General features: G+C 52.1%; 1 protein-coding gene and 1 non-coding gene across 39 annotated transcripts in view; both read left to right on the top strand.

Moving 5' to 3' along the window:
• Positions 1-14,343, top strand: part of TCF7L2 (transcription factor 7 like 2) — a 203,315-nt gene that overhangs the window by 36,294 nt on the left and 152,678 nt on the right. The gene's annotated exons all lie outside the window — the stretch shown is intronic.
• LOC125117163 (U6 spliceosomal RNA) lies at positions 9,394-9,500 on the top strand. Its single transcript, XR_007132521.1, has one exon. It is a non-coding gene; the product is annotated as a U6 spliceosomal RNA (small nuclear RNA).

Genomic DNA, 14,343 nt, shown 5'->3' on the forward strand with positions numbered 1-14,343 from the left:
AGCCCCTTGGCTCTTTCAGTACCTTGGGGGCCTCAGTTTCCCTCTCTGGGAAGTGGGGATGCTGCGGAGATCTTATGAGTGGGGTACACATGCTCCATATAGTGTGAGGTTCAGAGAGCAGGGAGCCCCTCCCCCAGCGTAGGAGGAGCCCCCGGGCGTCTCCCACTGCCAGGAGGGCTGCAGTAGCGGGCAGGGACGGTGATCTCTCTTCGAGGTGACCCAGCCAGGGCTGCATCACATGCGGAGCAGAGATGGCATGGGCCACCATCTCCCAGGGGACGGCAGTGAGGGTCTTTGGAAGGAGAACCCTGCCCGCTGTGATCACTGGCCTCTTTGCCTCCCTAGCGAGCCTGCGGAGTCTGCCTCCGGTTCCCCGGGGAGCCCTCACCTCCGACCAGAAGGAGGACAGAGGTGGTTGCTGGGGACCACAGGGGGATGGAATGCCACGGAGGCGAGCATTGTGCCCAGAGCTGGGCAGCGTGTAGACCTCAGGATGGGCTGGCCAATGTATTTATTTAGAAGTATTTCTAGAGGGTAACCTCACTGGCTGAAAAGCGTGTCCGAACAAGAGCCCCGTTGTTCTTTCAGCGCTCTTGCGCTGGCAGGATGCAGACTCGGAGGCCCGGCGGGTCGGGCCTTGGATTCAGAGCCCTGAGGCCCGGGGAGGGGGCGGGACCCCGACGTCCTCCCGGACGTCCCCACGCCAAGCCGGGGAGAGCGCTGCCCAGCCATCCCCTCGGGTGCTGGGATTGGGCAACCTGGCGAGCAGAAAATGCACGTCTGTGCCATGGATTCCATTCCACACGGCACCCTCGCTTCCTTGCCCCAGCCCAGGGAGGGAAACATGCCCTCGGGGAGGCACCCAGCCCCAACAAAGAGACCTTTGTGGGAGCTGGAGGTGAGAATGCGTGGGTGCTGGGATTCCTGGGTTCGAGTTCCAGCTCACTGCCAATCGCTTGGGCACTGGGCTAACATTTCTGGAATCAAAAGACGTGCAGCCTGCCCAGCTCGGCCTCCTGAGCTCCAGGCTGCTGGGCGCTAAGCTTCCCTCGTCTCAGCCAAGGGCTGCGAGCTCCTGGGAGGAGAGGGGCGGTCCTTCCCCAGGAATGGGAGGTGGGAACTCCTGGGAGGAGAGGGAGTCCTGGCCCGGGGATGGAAGGTGCTGGGGCAGCTCCAGGAGGGCTTTGGGCTCTGTTCCCTCAGGGCGCCCCTGAAGAGCCATCTGAGTTGTTCCTCTAGAGATTCTGGAATGAAGTATTACGTCGTTAGGCTCCAGGCCTTTCTGATCTGGGAACTCTTACCTCAGTGACATTTGAGATTTCTCGTGTATCCTCTCGCTACCCCTTTTTTACTGATCGGAATCTTCCAGGGCAGGACCTGGGAATGTCTTTATTAATTTCATGTTTCTAAAGATGCTTTTTGCCACAGGCTGTCTCCTGCTTCCCTCCTCATCCTGCGTCGGGCCTGGTACCTAGATTGTGAGCTTCCTGGGGGATCCCCCGGCCTGGCAGGGGCCTGTGAGTCATCCCAGTGACCACTTAGCTCTTAGTGTTGTCACGTGGGTGCCACCCACCCAGAGAGACCAGCAAAACCCCACCTCCTGTTTCTCAAGCTTCTTGTGAGAAAAACCCCAGATTCATGTTTGTGGAAGCGGTAGCTCACCCGAGATCTTTACAGGCCGTGCAGTTCTCTTATTTAAAGTGTACAACTTAGTGATTTTTTTTTTTTTTTTTTGGTATATTCAGTGTAACCATATACACTCTCTTGTTCCAGAACATTTCCCATCATTTCTTCAAAAAGAAACCCCATACCCAGCAGCAGTCAGTCCCCATCTCCCCCTCCCCCACCCCCACCCCAGTGATCACTATGGATTTGCCCATTCCTGACATTTCATATAAATGGAATGGTAAAGTGTATAGGTTTTCTTTTCATACCTGGCTTCTTGTGCTTAGCATGATGTTTTCAGGGTTCCTTTATGTTTTAACGTGTATCTATTCCTTGCTTCTTTTTGGGGCCAAGTAATATTCCATTGTATGGATACACACACACACACACACCCCCACCTACCACATTTTCTTTATCCATTCATAGGTTTTTGTGTGGATATATGTTTTCATTCCTCCTGGGGGGTATACCTGAGTGGAATTTCTGGATCATACCATAACTCTTATGTTTAGCTTTTTGAGGAACCGCCCAACTTCTAAAACCTTGGGTTCTGTGCTGTGCCAGTTGCGTGGGGCAAGATGGCAACATGTGATTTGTGGTTGGCAGGGACAGTATAAAATTTCTTATTAAAAAAAGGTGATCACATGAAGCCCCCCTCCCCATCCCGCATTGTGAGAACATAACCACATGCGCCCCCATCCATTACGTTCTTGTGACCCAAGCGCTCTTGACCCTGACTGCATAATACGGTCACCTGGGAGCGTCTGGAAAATGAAAGCCTCATCTCCAGATCAGGTGAATCAGAGTCTCTAGCCACTGGGGTGTCGACCTGATTTTCACACGTTGGCGTTGCCTCTGTCCCTCTCCCCCGTGGGTGAGGAGCAAAGGCAGAGGTGGGGCTGGGCGTGCAGACTAGAAAGAATCTAGGGACGGTCCCCATGCTTTCTTCTGAGGAGTCCTGGGCGGCCCCGTGGGTGTTAACGGGAACCTGGGACTTGGCAGGTAAATGGGAGGAACGTGGGGGAGGCGGTTGGGGCTGGCATGGGGGGCGGGGAGGGGGAAGCCTCTCTTAACCTCTGCACAGTGTGGCTGTGATTTTTTTCGAGCCGCAGCACATGATTACCCACAGAGATAGTTGCTGACAGATTCCTTGGTTCCCTGACAGTGGCTGGAGTTGGAGTGTGGTTTCACGGTGGTCTTCCTACTTTAGCCCTGGGTGTGGAATCACCAGCCCTCTCTCCCGATGGGCTGTCCTTCCCGGCAGGGGGTGGGACTGACTAGGGCTGGAGAGACCCTGGCCTGGGCTGGATTTTATGCAGTGTGGATGTGGCCTGGGGCGTGTCACCACATGCCAGGGAGCTCAGAGGGAGGGACTGACCGGGGAGCACTTTCCCCTGGACTGCTGACTGGTGTTTTGGTGCAACTGGCTTCAACGCACTCCCTCCAGACTCCCCTCTCTGAAACCCCCTCCGCAGGGGTCGCCTCCCTCCATCTGGCCCTTGGTTTCCTGGCACCCTGGCGTCTTCCTTTACCTGTCTCTTCCCTTCCTCACCTGGACGTTCGCTCCATGGGGATGGGGAGTGTCCATACATTGCTTTCTCCTCGTGGTCTGGAGGCTCCAGAAATATTGTGAGAAAATGAATCATTAAATCTTTCCCTCAAGTATCCAGTGTAGCTTCGAGCCTCTGGGAGCTGAGATTCTTCTTGTAAAAATTATTATTTAATAACTTATATGCAAGAAGAAATAATAATGGTTAATGCTTATTGAAAACTTTGTGTCCAGCACTGGACTAAGGACTTTGTTACTATCTCATTTCTACCTCATAGCAATCCTGTGAGATGGGTGTTCGAGAACAGAGACTGCCGTTTTATAGCTGACGAAGCCGGCCAGTAGGAGGTGCAGCCTAGGTTAGGACCCTGGCTGACTCCAGGGCCCTTTGTGCTCTGTGGCCTCCAGGGAGGGAGTGAACAAATAAAGGAATCCTGTGCATTGGGGGTGGGGGTCGGGGGAGAGACACTTGGAGAGGGGGATGGTGACCCTCTTGGATGTGGCAACCGAAATGATTTGGGCCCCCTGTCAAAGGTAATTTGTTAGGGAATCAAGAAAAGATGGCTGGTGTCAGTGTTACCCATGGAGATGTTGAATTGGTTTGTTGCCTCCAAGCCAGAAAGGCACAGCAGAGTGGTCCATGTGCCTAAGATGCTGATGCAGGCAGCTCAGTGGAGAGAGCCGAGCACAGGGGACACCCTGGGATCCAGAAGGTTATTCTCGTTGACCACCACCCACCACCGGGATTGCCTGAGCAGTGAGTGATGGCCACAGAAACCGGTTAGCCCAAGGCTTGGGGAGGCCCTCGTGGGGCTGGAATGCTCACCAGTGATCTTGATCTAGGAAGGCCAGAGGCCACCTCTGTCCACGTCTCTCTCTGAGCTGCTGGCTTCCGCGGGGCACCCAGCACAGGCCAAGCCAGGAGCTTCCAGCAGAAAGGGACCAGAGACTGTTTCATTCACCTCCTCGTTCTCACAGCCGAGCACTGAGAGGGAGGTGAAGGTCGTAGCTCCTTAGTGGCTGAGCTACTGTTAAGCCCAGGGATCTAGAAGAGGAAATATCTGCAGATTTGGGGCACTTGTCTGGCGAGACGCCGGGGAGACCTTGTGTTCCTCAGAGGTGTTCGAGTTTAGTTTGGGGAGAGTAAAATACACGAGGTGAGGTTCATGTCCTGCCACAGTTGTGGGTGGTGGTGAGGGTGGCGGTGAGGAGCTGAGCTGAATTCCAGGTGGCTCCAAGGAGTTTGGCAAAACTCCTGCTCAGATGTCCTTTCGGTCAAAATATAATGAAACAGTGGGTTTCTGATGGGAGCTTGAAGCGTGTTTGCTATGGGCTTTGTAGTTATTAAATGGTCAATTGGGTAATTTCCTCCCTGCCCCTCACTCTTGATGTGGCTCAGCCTCGACAGCTAGACGTTTTTGGAAATCATCTATGGCTGGTAGAGTCTGTCTCAACTTGGAGCAGACCTCAGTCTAACGGGGTTGGTTTAGTTAGACAGACCACAGGGCCATCAGCATTTGAAAAAGCAGATGGAGCAATTGTGTTTCGCTTGATTTGGGTTACGATGTTTTGTTTTGAAGCTCCAGCTGACTGTGAAGGAAGGATCAGAGAGGTGTTGTGTTCATCTGAAGGGCAATGAGATGAAAGCTGAAAGGCACCAGGCCTCGGGGGTCCACTGTGAGATAGTTGGGGAGATGATGGTTCTTCCCTCTGTCGACAGTCACTTTTCCACCCCCCAGAGGCTGAAAAGGAGCAGGAGGCCTGTGGGCCGAGCTGGGAGGAGAGTTGTAGAGCTTCTGCCTTCCAGGAAAGGGTTGACTCCCCCCCACTCCCCCAAGAAGAGGCCAGCGAGGACCAGCCCATGGAAGGATTGCATCCTTCAGAGTGTCTCCTGGCCTCCTCTGCTCTGTCCTGTCTCTAGGGATTGCCTTCTAAAACCCAAGGTCAAGCTGCACAAGATTCCTTCCATGTTGGTTTCTTTTCCCCTGAAGCTGGGGTGTCGCACTGAGACCCAGTCCCTTACCTTGTGAATGCCTCTGGCGGTAGGCTGTCCTCTTTGGCTGAGCAGTTTTTATCAGTGACCGGGTATATGCGCTGATCACATCTGGCCTGCTTCCCCACAGACATGTATCCTGGTTTCTGGTGTATTGCAGCCCCATGGAGGAGATGGTTAATCAAACACCTTGACAGTTAAAAGAAAAAGGAGGAGGGAATGGATATCTTGATGATATTCCTGCTTTTTTCTAGAAGATGCTGAGAGTGGGGAGGGGCACGCAGGGCAGGGGATGAGGGGAGGCCTTGGTTGTGGGAATAGCCCTAGCCCAGGACACCAGAGCCCAAATTCTGTTCAGGTTTAGTCACTTTCTGGTTGTGCCAACCCTCCTTCTGGACCTCTTTCTTTTTTTGTAAATTGAGTTGGACTAAAACCGACATTCCTGGGTTTTTCACATACAACCCCCCCCCCCCCCACTTTTTTTAGGCATAAGTTTTCTTGGAGGGTAGCACTTGTGAAAGGAAGAGGGGGAGGAAGCTGGAAGGAGTAGAGGAGGTGTCAGAGGGCAAGTAGGATAAAGTCTCTGCCAGCCCAGGGGGTGAGATGAGCCTTTCTTTTTTTTTTTTTTTGAGCCATTTTTTAAGTGGTGAAAATGACACAGACCCTCCTTGCATCAGACCTTGAAACAGCTCTCATTTCCCACGTGGTTACCAGGCTAAGCACTGGATGGACATTTTGCGACTTCATGGCAGCGTGAGGCACCGTCCTTTTCCAGCTGAGCACACCCTGGCGCAGGGAAGGCAGGTGACTTGTTCAGAGTCACACGGTGAGGGAGGGGTTAGAAGCCTGAGGACTTGGCTGCTCCACCGCCTCTCATCAATATACATGTTTGCTCTGTGTTTGCTGCCTGGGAACCAACCATATGCTGTGACCAGAAGCTCTTAGAATTTGGTAACGCTGTTGCATGGCCTTGTCTATTTATTAGTCATCACAACATCTCCATGGAATGAGGAGGCCCTGTTTGCACAGTGAGAGGTGGTCTTTGCACGCCTTTCCATCAGTCTGGCTTGGAGGTGGGCTTGGGGGTGAAGCGATGCTGGGTCTCCCAGGCTCTCCCTGTGGGCATGGGGCTTTCCCAGTTAATGGGATTCTTGGCTACAGGCAAACCCTGTCTGTCCAGGCCTCTGTAACAGACTCATTGAAGTGGTCCTCGGTTGTCGTCCATGTCCCCTGTGGCTGAGTGGGCAGCCTGTCTATGATGTGGCAGCCCCGTCCCTCACCTGGGGGAGGTGGGGAGGCACCTGGCAGCACAGTGTTGGGCCTGAAGGAGCCTCTGTGGGGTCGGGTGAGGAGCCTTTGCTGTTACATAATAGCGCCCGGTCTGAGCTTGGTGCCGGCCTCCAGGCTTCCTGCGCTCTGCAGATACCATCTTAGTGGGTTTTCTGGGAGGAGGGAAGGAAGCTGCCTGAGAGTTGCGGTTCTCTGTGAGGGCTTTAAATACAGGTAAATGGCCTTGTTCATTGATTCTTCTCATGGTCTGGATGAAGAATTGAATACCCTGAAATTTCAGTTAATTGTCACATAAGTAAGGCCTGTGGTAGAACACACTCCTGGCCTGAGGTTTTCCCTCTGATGAGTAAGACTTGTCACTCCTTATTGGGTATTGGCTATAGATGTCAGGATCCTTATTGGGTGTTGGCCGTAGATGTCAGGATCCTTATTGGGTGTTGGCCGTAGATGTCAGGATCCTTATTGGGTGTTGGCCGTAGATGTCAGGATCCTTTTTGGGTGTTGGTATAGATGTCAGGAACTGTGGGCATCCTTGGAAATACCAAACAACTTGTAGTTTTGGCCACTCTTCCTCTCAATACCTTTCTCTAGGAGTTCCCGTCGTGGTGCAGCGGAAACGAATCTGACTAGGAACCATGAGGTTGCAGTCGATCCCTGGCCTTACTCAGTGAGTTAAGGATCTGGGATTGCCGTGAGCTGTGGTGTAGGTTGCAGATGCGGCTCAGATCTGGCTTTGCTGTGGCTGTAGTGTAGGCCGGTGGCTACAGCTCCAATGAGACCCCTAGCCTGGGAACCTCCATATGCCTCGGGCACGGCTCTAAAAAAAAAAGACAAAAGACAAAAAAAAACAAAAAAACCCCCAGCAAAACCTTAGTCTATACCGTATTTAGCCGAGAAGGCTGTATGGACTGATTGAGCAGAGCTGGACTGCTATGACACGGGTTCGATCCCTGGCCTGGGAACTTTTACATGCCGTGAGCACAGCAAAGAAAGAAGGTAAGAAAGAAAGAAAAATTCTGACAGCTAAAGAGAATCTGGGCAGCTCTTTGTAGGCCTGGGTAATGTCACCTGGGAACTGTGGGGTTGGGTGATGCTTGAGCAGGGCTGGTCACTGGATTGGTGGCGGTGATGGAAGGAAAGGAGCATTGCAGTACTAGGGCTTGTCTCATTTGCTCCCCAGAGTGACCGAGTTCTGGAGGGGAAAGCGAGACCTGGCTGGACTGGGGCTCGAGACCCCTGGCGAAGAGATTTATGCAGTTGATGTGACTGGAAGGGAATTGGCCGTGGTCTGGCCAGTCTCCTCTTTTCCAAGGTGAGCCGTGTTTCGGCCCAGAGAGGCAGTGTGACCTACCCGAGATCCTGCACTTAACCAGTGGCCCAGATTTGACGCATCACCCAGAGCCAGACACCAGAGCTGTTTAATCTGCCAAATGGTGTTAGGATGATGTCTTTCCTGGACAGCATAAGCAACGGTGTTTGCTTAGCATGGCCTCTGGCAGGGCTCTTGTTGTTCTACCATTGGCAAAGCATCTCTGAGCCCCGGAGGGGAGGGCAGGAAATTGTCCCTTGGGTAGCCGGCCCTGGGTGCCTGAGCACACCGCGTGGTCCATTGGCTCTGCCCAAGCGATCGGGTCCATGGCTGCGGATTTTCTGCACTGCCTTTGGTTGGACAGGCACCCTGACTTTTCCATTGCGGGGTATTTGGTGAGGTTGGGACATATTTCTCCTCCTCCCCTGTCCATCCTCCACCCTCTGCTCCCAGCCCCTCCCCGAGCCAGCCAGCCACAGCCTCCTCACCTCAACTCTGTGCAAACTGGGTTTTGACAAACATGATTTACGGGGTATTTGGGGAAGGCTCTGCAGGGCAGGCCCTGAGTCAGGAATGTTTCCTGCAGCCTGTGTGTCCAGTGGGCGGGCGGGCCTTCATCGCCTTGCCCTGGCTTGGGGTCGGGCCTGCTCAGAGGGCCGGAGAGCCATGGAAGGTTGGCGAACTCCAGGCTCTCCCAGGTCTTTGGATGCTCCTAGAAAAGCAGGGCCTGAAACTTTTATCACCATGACTGCAGGTGAAAGACTTTCCTTTGGCTATGCTGGTCCAACAAAGACTATTTTATTTATGTGTTTCCAAGCCCTTAAAAATTCTTTTAGGGCACATCAGTGGGGAGTTAATAGAAACTTTGAAATAAGAAAAATGCCTGCAGGGTAAGCAGAACCCCAGCCAGCCAGCTCCGAGTTGTGTGCTCTTAGCTGGTAAGTGGGTTCTCGGAGAGGCGGCTGGCTGGACGGGTTAGTGAGCTGTGGGCTGTTTTCTTCAGCGACTTGGTTTTCAATGTTTCAGTGTTTTTTTTTGTTTTTTTTTTCCCCTCTTCCTTCTCCTGGTGCTGAGGGAGGACTGCTCTGAACTTTGGGCACATTAGCTGCCAGAGGGTCCCCTACTATTTCTGGTTCATGCCACGAAGAAAGCCTGGAGCAGGATGACTGTGCCCCCGCCCCAAGAACCAAATCACCCTTGAAATCACACTTGTTAGCGTGAAGGGATGTTGTCCTCTGAGTGTTGAGTTTTAAAGTTCAGCAGAAGAGGTGTGACTCTAAGCCAGGCATTACTAAGATAGTTTGTTTTCCCCCAGAGTAATTTCCTCAAGAATTAAAGGCCCTTGGACAAATTGTTTCCATTTATCAGCATAGATGGGAGGTGCTTTGGGGTCCAAGCCCAGCTGCTCAGGGGTTTGGATGCTTGGGGCGAGTCCCGCTCTCTCGGGGCCTCCCCCTCCTCTCCATCTGTAAAATGGTGCCATAATCCCTGGCACCGTGGCCGATGGTGGGAATTAAATGGGCTGACAGCGTCCAGCCCTCGGTTCCTATTCTTAGGAAGAGAAAGCTGCGACTTAGGCAGCCCGTGGTGCTTGCTTCGGCAGCACATACTCTAAAATTGGAACGAAACAGAGAAGATTAGCATGGCCCCTGCACAAGGATGACACGCAAATTCATGAAGCGTTCCATATTTTTAAACAACTCATACAACTCAACCGCACAAAAACCAACAGCCCATTGGAAAAATGGGCAAAAGACCTGAATAGACATTTCTCCAAAGAAGACATACAGATGGCCAACAAGGACATGAAAAAATGCTCAACATCCCTGATTATTAGAGAAATGCAAATCAAAACTACCACGAGATACCACCTCACACCAGTCAGAATGGCCATCATTAATAAGTCCACAGATAACAAGTGCTGGAGGGGGTGTGGAGAAAAGGGAACCCTCCTGCACTGTTGGTGGGAGTGGAAGCTGGTACCACCACTATGGAGAACAGTAAGGAGGTACCTTAGAAATCTATACATAGAACTACCATATGACCCCGCAATCCCACCCTCGGGCACATGTCCAGACAAAACTTCCCTTAAAAAAGAACATGCACCTGCATGTTCTTTGCAGCTCTATTCACAAGAGCCAAGACATGGAAACAACCCAAATGTCCATCAACAGATGATCGGATTAGGAAGATGGGGTATATATACACAATGGAATACTACTCAGCCATAATAAAGAACGACATAATGCCATTTGCAGCAACATGGATGGAACTAGAGACTCTCATTCTGAGTGAAGTAAGTCAGAAAGAGAAAGACAAATACCATATGCTATCACTCATATCTGGTATCTAATATACAGCACAAATTAACCTTTCCACAGAAAAGAAAATCACGGACTTGGAGAATAGACTTGTGGTTGCCCGGAGGTGGTGGGGGTGAGGGGGAGGGAGTGGGATGGATTGGGAGCTTGGGGTTAACGGATGCAAACTATTGCTTTTGGAATGGATTAACAATGAGATCCTGCTGTATAGCATTGAGAACTATGTCTAGGTACTTAAAGTAGAGCACGACAATGGGAGAAAAAATTACGTATACATGTCTGTGTAACTGGGTTCCCAGTGCTGTACAGTGGGGAAAAAAATTGTGTTGGGGGAAATAACAATTAAAAAAAAAAAAGAAAGAAAGCTGCAGATTCTATTCAGCGTTGTATGAAGCCTGGGACCGCATCAAGGTGGCCGACTTCAGACCTTGATGCTTTGAGCTCAGTTTTCTGGTCCTTGAGTCCTTGCTGTGTCCTGGGTGGGGGACCACTGAGGAAGCTGGCTGGGGGCCTGGCTTCTCTGTTGTTCCTTGGGGCTGCCAGCTCCAGCTTGTCCAAATGGAAGTGATCTTGCACCTCAGGGGGCATTTGGCAATGCCTGGAGGTACTTAGGATTGCCATTCCTTGGGGGTTGCTACTGGCATCGAGTGGGCAGAGGTCCGGGATACTGCTGAGCGTCCTCCAGTGCGCAGGAGAGACCCTTAAAGAATTATCCAGGAGTTCCCGTCGTGGCACAGTGGTTTACGAATCCGACTAGGAACCATGAGGTTGCGGGTTCAGTCCCTGCCCTTGCTCAGTGGGTTAATGATCCGGCATTGCCGTGAGCTGTGGTGTAGGTTGCAGACGCGGCTCGGATCCCGAGTGGCTGTGGCTCTGGCGTAGGCCGGCAGCTACAGCTCCGATTGGACCCCTAGCCTGGGAACCTCCATGTGCCTCGGGAGCGGCCCAAAGAAATAGCAAAAAGACAAAAAAAAAAAAAAGAAAGAAAGAAAGAAAAAAGAATTATCCAGCCCAAGTGGTCGGTGGGGCCGAGGGTAAGAATCCCTGGGCGGTGTCTGGTGTGGGTGAGTCTGTATGTGTGTTTCCTGTCTCCATTTGGGTGAGGAAATCCCACAGGCTGCCCTGGTGATCACTGTGGGGGTGCTCCTCTGAGCCCCAGCCCTGGTGTTGGTTGTGGGACCGTGAAGATGGAAGCAGGCCCATGAAGAGCCCTTAGATGCCACCGGAGAGAGAGGAGCTTCATTTGATTTATTTAGCGGTTCTCTTAAATCAGCTTCATTTCTATTTTGAGACTTTCTCTTCAGAAATTACAGGAAGACACAAAGAAAAAGAAAAATCACATTATCCCTCCAGTTTTTCTTGGAAGAGGGCCTAGTGAAGGAGTCAGAGTTCCCCACCTCTTCACATGTAACTCCTTGGAACGCTTTGCTATGTCTGTAAATTTTGCTTATCTCTAAATTCCATTTCAGGGTCTCTGTGGGTATGTATGTGCATATATGTGTGTGGGTGTGTGTGTATTCTTAACATATGAGAATATATATATCATATACACATGGATATATTTTTATTCACACATGTATGTGAAATAAGCATAGAAAGAAACGAATTTTTGGAATCTTAGCCATCAGAGACTTATGTAATGACCAGAGGCAGCCCTGATTATGTATATGGGCAAAGCTTTTGTGGACAAAGTCTCCTTTGTGTACCATACAAAACAAGCTTTTCTTCAACGTTGGACATGCAAGTTGGCCTCCTCCAGCGAGGGCCTCTCTCTATCCCTCCTACCTTTGAGCAAACATTATTTATTGTGGCTGATGTGTGATTAGGTCTTGATTTGGGGCTTCCTTTTGATGCTTTTCCTTTGTGGGATCTCCCCCATGTGCCCCCTGGAGACCCTTTGGCTGCCAGAACCTTTGTTTGCCAACCACCCAGGTGGTGCCAGTAGCATCTGCTTTGTGGCGCGCTGTCCCCAGAGTCCCAGCATGGCCTCGGGATGGTCTCCGTGATTGGACCTGGATGCCTCCTGGAGTCACTTTTGGGCTCAGAAAGAAACGGCTCTGCTCTCTTCCCCCGTCCCCTCCCCTCCCTGACCCCCTTTCGTCGTCTGAACCGTTTGTAGCTTTGTTTCTCGAAACTTCGGCAACGTTTTATGGACGAGCAGGGGAGAGGAAAGGGAACTCACGTAAGATAACCTACTTTGCCCCAGCTGCGGAGCCCAGTCATTGTCCCTTTTCCAAGGTTCTGGTGCCACTGGATGGGATTCTCACTAAATAAACAGGGGAGGAACCTGACGTTGGCTTCTGCTGGGGAACTCGCCTGAGGTTCCACAGACAGCAGGGGTCAGGGGCGGGGTTTGACTCAGATCCGAGACCCCCATGAGGGGGTGGGTGGTCGACCTCCAGGGCTTTTCGATGGCTCTGGGCTCAGTGGGCCTCTGCAGCTGGAGGCTTCAAGCCTAGCCACGGGCAGCGAGGACTGGGAGCTGGAGGATGGATCCATTCAGAGGCACTTAGGATACCCTTGGGCCTGGAAGAAATAGGTGAAGCCTGGAATTGGTAACCCCCTTCACAGATGGAAGAAGCAGGCGGAGAAAGGGGAAGTTGATTGCTCAAGATCAATCAGTTAGTTTGCACTTGATGAATGAGAAGAGATTTCCCAGTTGCTTGAGGAGAGGGAGGACCTTTGATCTTTAGGCGGAGAGCCAGGGAGTGGGGCAGGCTCTGGGGTGGGGCGCTGTTCAGGCAGGAAGTACAGCGTGGGTCACTGTAGTAGGAAAGTCATGGAAAGGCAGAGAGGGCAGGATTCACGGCCAAGGATAAATGGGGTCTCCATAGACGCTGGATGGGACGCGTCAGTATTTCAGGAGAGCTGTGAGGGAGCTGCAAGTGAGTTCTTCCTCTGGAGAATGGGCAGCTCAGTGGACAGTAGTACTTTCAAGGCTTTTGGTCATTAGGTTGAGACGCTAATAGGGTCCAGCTCTATCACAAAAAGATAGCGGCTGGCCACATGAAATAAGAGTGCTTTCAGAGTTCACTGGTGGCTCAGCAGGTTAAGGACCCAGCATCGTCACTGCTGTGGTGTGGGTTGCTGCTGTGGCGAGGGTTCGATTCCTGGCCTGGGAATTGCCACATGATGCCATGTGGCAAAACAGAACAAAACAAAACAAAACAAAACAAAAAAACCCCAAAACTTTTCAGAAATCCTCCTCTTTTACAGGAAGACTTCCCTGTCTGAAATTGAGATGGCATTTTTCTTCTCCCAGTTGTGACTCACCATATGTTTTCAGCAAGTTAACATTAAATTTCCCACACGGAGTGGAAGTGTCTTGTGGGGTGTGGGTCTTTACACAGCTCTACTGTTTAAAAACCCTTTCTATGAATCAGAATGCCTTCCTACCTCTGCCACCGTACTTGTGAGGGTTTGGGGGTGGTGGGAGTGGGAATAGGGGTGAGGGCTCTATTTTATGATGCTCAGGCCCTAGACACATTGCCTGGCCCCTGGCAGGTGTTGAGCCAACGATGAGTGAATGAGTGAACGAACCAGTGAAGCTCTTGGTGCTCAGGGTGGTCTTAGGATGGGCTGACATGCTATTAATTGGATCCTTTGACGGGTGTGTGGTGAACGCATGAGCGGCGAGCCCTTCCGCCGTCCAGTTAGCAGATAGTTACGTGCTGGTCAGGGAGCTGTGCTGGCAGGAAGCTTGGTTCTCGGGGGGCATGGCTCTGAGGTCTGTGCCTGGCGTTAGTTGGCAGGGTCACTGCAGGGGAGGCGCCCCGCTCGCTGGGCTTTAAGTTGAGCCTGAGCAGCTGAATTCTAAGTCCTTAGCTGCAGTCTGAGGTTCATCGTAGCTGTGATCTGCTGGACTCCACCCTGGCTTTGGAAATGCTCTCACTGCCTGCTGACCCTGCAGCGGAGAGCCGTGATCCCTAAGGCTCCGGGAACTGCTTGGCCCCAGGCTGCTTCTATGCTTATCACTCCCTCCCTGCTGCCCCTGCCTCCCTGTCTTGCTCCAGGGTTTGAGATGGAACAACCACTCCTTGCCCTGGGGTGAGGATTACTCCCTGAAGGATGGGGGCGGTGGGGGGAGCCGGAGGACCTTATCCCCCAGTGGCTGTCCTTGCCGTCCTCCTGGAATTCTTGCCTGGAATCCCAGGGAATGAAAGAGGGAAAACCACTGTCGGTTTGGGCAGGGATCTCAGTTGCTGGGTCTGGTGGC

This window comes from Phacochoerus africanus, chromosome 15, assembly GCF_016906955.1.
Source record: "Phacochoerus africanus isolate WHEZ1 chromosome 15, ROS_Pafr_v1, whole genome shotgun sequence".
NCBI lineage: Eukaryota > Metazoa > Chordata > Mammalia > Artiodactyla > Suidae > Phacochoerus > Phacochoerus africanus.